Source organism: Aplysia californica, unplaced genomic scaffold, assembly GCF_000002075.1.
Source record: "Aplysia californica isolate F4 #8 unplaced genomic scaffold, AplCal3.0 scaffold00042, whole genome shotgun sequence".
Taxonomy (NCBI): domain Eukaryota; kingdom Metazoa; phylum Mollusca; class Gastropoda; order Aplysiida; family Aplysiidae; genus Aplysia; species Aplysia californica.
In genome coordinates, this window is record NW_004797312.1 from 213,343 (window position 1) to 217,317 (window position 3,975).

Consider the following 3,975-nt stretch of genomic DNA (forward strand, 5'->3'; position numbering starts at 1 on the left):
CTATTTCTAACACATTTTGGTGTGTATATAATATTGCCAAATAAAGAAACTTATAAATTAATATCACTTGTAAAACATAACAATGTTTTAGCTGTTACAAGTAGGCATCCCCCTCCCCCGCACTGACTGAAGTGTCTTTAGGCCATTCCCAAAAGGGGGGGGGGGGGCATTTCTCGTTCTAATGCACAGTAGAATTTTAAATTGGCTGATCCCACAATGCCATGCTCGTAACTGTGCCTGAACTACAACAGGGAACCGTTACTTTTTCTTTCCTAATCCTTACTATCGTCATTTTCATCTACTTCTTTTGTATGTTTGTCACACTCTTGTCACCCACTATTTCCGGGGTGCCTTGATAGTCGAAGCAGACTTTGTGCTGTTAAAGCTAGAGTGGTGAGCAGAGTAAGTCTGATTCCCTGTAAGGACTTCTCTGTTGACATCCACCCCTTGACGCTCATATGACCTTATGTAGTTGCGAGCACCGTAAAACCTCTTCTAAAACAAAAACAAGTAGGCATGCACAAATTCTTATAGATTATAACCAATATGTAGAGTGTATCGACCGACCACACAAGTTGGTCAAAATAGTTAGAAGACAAAGTAATAAAAATTATCTCAGCTTTTTAGAAAAAAAATCTAAGTTTGGATAGAGTTTAGCTGAGTTAAAAATTGCTTTAAAATGCTAGGAACTGTGGTACAACACAACAATACGCCGGCTGTTACAACTAGACATGCTCAAAAAATAAAAGATTATAACCAATGCGGAAAGTGTAATGACCGAACGAGCAAGTCAGTCAAAACAACGTCCCTTGTTTACAGCTTTTGAAGAACTAATCTAGATTTGCATAGAGTTGAGCAGTGTTTAAAGGTCTTTAAAATGCTAGGAACTGTGATACAACACACTAATACGCTTTCTGTTGCAACTAGATATTCACAAAAAATTAAAAGCTAATAATCAATACGGAAAATGTAGCGACCGACCACACAAATGGGTCAAAACAATAAAATAAAAATAATAAAAAAATATATATATAATATATACTTTAAGCATTTTAGAAGAAATCTAGATTTGGATACAGTTTAGTAGTGTTAATATGTCTTTAAAATGCTAGTAACTGTGGCACAACACAATAATGTGTTTGCTGTTACAACTAGGCATGTAAAAAAAACTAAAAGATTATAATCCATACGGAAAGTGTAACGACCAACGGTAGGAGAATAGAAAAGGAAAATACTTTCAGTTTTTTATGTCACATTTTGGATTGTGTAGAGTGTAGCCGGATAAAGAGACTAATAAGTTGCTATCACCCGTTGTAAAACATAATAATGTATTTGCTGTTACAAGTAGGCATGCACAAATTCTATTCCTTTATGACCAAGACAGAAAGTGTAACGACCAACCATATCAGTTGGTAAAAGCAGTAAGAGACAAAGAAATAAAAGTGCTTCCTGCTTTTCGAGATCAAATCTAGGTTTGGATACCGTTTATCGGTTTTAAAAGTTCTTTAAAATGCTAGGAACTGTGCTGCAACACAATTATGCATTGGCTTTTACAAGCAGGCATGCACAAAATCTAAGAGATTGTAACCAATATGGAAAGTGTAACGACCGACCACAAAAGTTGGTCAAAACGGTAAGAAGACAAAGTAACATAGATTTTTTCAACTTTCCAGGATAAATCTAGGTTTTGATAGCGTTTAGCTGTGTTAAAAGAGCTTTAAAATGCTAGGAACTGTGGAACAGCACAATTATGTGTTGGCTGCTACAACTCCACATGCACAAAAAAACTAATAGATTATAACCAAAACAGAAAGTGTAATGACCGACCGCCCAAATTAGTCAAAAACATAGGGGGACAAAGGAGAAAAACTGCTTTCATCTTTTTATAACATATTTTGGTTTGTATAGATTGTAAACAAATAAAGAATCTTCAAATTGCTTTCACCTGTTGTAAAACATAATACATGTAATGTGTTTGTTGTCAAGTTACAAGTAAGCATATAAAAATCTATTAGATTATAACAAATCCGGAAAACGTAACGACCCACCACGCAAACTTGTCAAAACAATAAGAAGACAAAGAAATAAACATGATTTCAGCTTTTCAGAACAAATCTAGGTTTGGATAGAGTTTAGCAGTGTTAAAAGTATGCTAGGAACTATTGCACAGCACAAAAATGTGTTAGCTGTGACAACTACATATTCACAAAATCTAATAGATTATAAACAATACAAAAAAGTGTAATGACCGACCACACAAGTTGGTCAATGCAGTACAAGACAAAGAAAGAAAACTCATTTCAGCTGTTCAGAACAAATTATGTAGGTCAAAAGAATAGGGACGACAATGACCCTCCGGTGGAACCACCTTACCACAACACCTCTTCTTGCCAATAGGCTACTTCTTCCAGTAATTGTTCGTTGATTAATTTAGGTAATGTATAGGCCTGAGTAATATAATATATTGTCTGACATCATGGTTGGCGCAACTTCCAAACGAATTTTCTGTGACAACAGAAATTCGACAGTTATGGAAAGTCAAAAATCATAATATCATAAGGAGATAAAATAAATATTATATTTATATTATGTAAACATGGCATCATTGTGGTATTATCATAACACAATTCCAATACCCTTTCAGTTAGATCCAATTCTTCCTGCTTATACACTTTGGCCTTTTTAGGCGGGGGGGGGGGGGGTTCCTTTTAATCGGTGAGTAATCTAACTCTTCCTTGATCCTGCAGACAAAGCTTGCATAACATATTCTTTTAAAAACAATGCGAGAGAAAGTGGAGTAGCCCAATATATTAACCCATTGAATAACTTAGCTAAAATGTAAGAGAAATGGGTACCCCATTTGTTTAAGAGGAAATTGATACATGTGGCTACCTATAACAACTTTGTGCTTGAAAGCTTTCAGACGACGTAATTTGTGTCACGATAAAGAAGTGGGACATGTTTAGGCCTAGATCTACATTTCATACTGTGATCCCCTTGTGATTTTCGAATTCCCAAAACGGTCAATCTAATTCCTGTCGTGACACGACGCGCGAAGTAGATCTTGTCTATTTTTTTTTAAAAAAATTTTTTAACTTTTTTGCGAAAGAAACTGGTACTTTTACTTTTGAGGAAGAAACTGGTGCTTGTGTTTTATTCAGTGCGGACAAGGCTGCATTGATTTTAGTCTATAGGGTCAATGCGTGCGTGCACAAAGATGCTGTAGTCAGCGAGCTGAAGAATAACGATCACTTTTCTTCATTTTATTCAGTTTAAATAACACAATGTGTCCATGTGTTGCTTTTTGCCAAGTCCTTCTCCTTTTATCTTGAGACTGGCTTTGGCTTTTATCTTTCACTGACTTTGATCTATTGTTGTCTGTTCCCGGATTCCGAAGGTGGGGTCATTCAGTGTTGAGGTCGTTAGCCCACTTGCTGACATATCGGGTTTTTGTTGGGTTTTTGTTTTATTTCGTTTTTTGTTGCTGTTGGTGGTTTTGTTTATTTTGTTTTGTTTTGTAGTTGTTGTTGTTGTTTTTTCGGGGGGGGGGCGTTCTGCCTTTGCTACTATTGTTTTTGGGAGACTTTTTTTCTTTTTTTTGGTTAGTTTTTGTTTTATTGTTTGTTGTTGGTGGGGGTTTTTTAGGGGTGAAGGGGGGTGAGCCTTTATGGATGTAAACCTGCTACCTTCCTTTCATTCTGTCGTTGACCATAGTGTCTTTTAGAAGAAGAAAAAAGGAGAGAGAGGTGGAAGGAGAAATAGAGACAAGGGTTGGGGGGAGAGAGAGAAAGAATGAGCAAGAGAATGTTGTGTGTTTGTGTGTTTTTAGCTTTAGGTAAGTTTTACAGCTCTTGCAACTGCATAAGGTCATATTGCGTCTGTGTGTGCATGTGTGCGTATGTGCGTGTGTGTTTTTGTGTTTCTGTGTGTGTGTGTGTGTGTGTGTGTGTGTTTGTGTGTGTATGTGAGTGTATG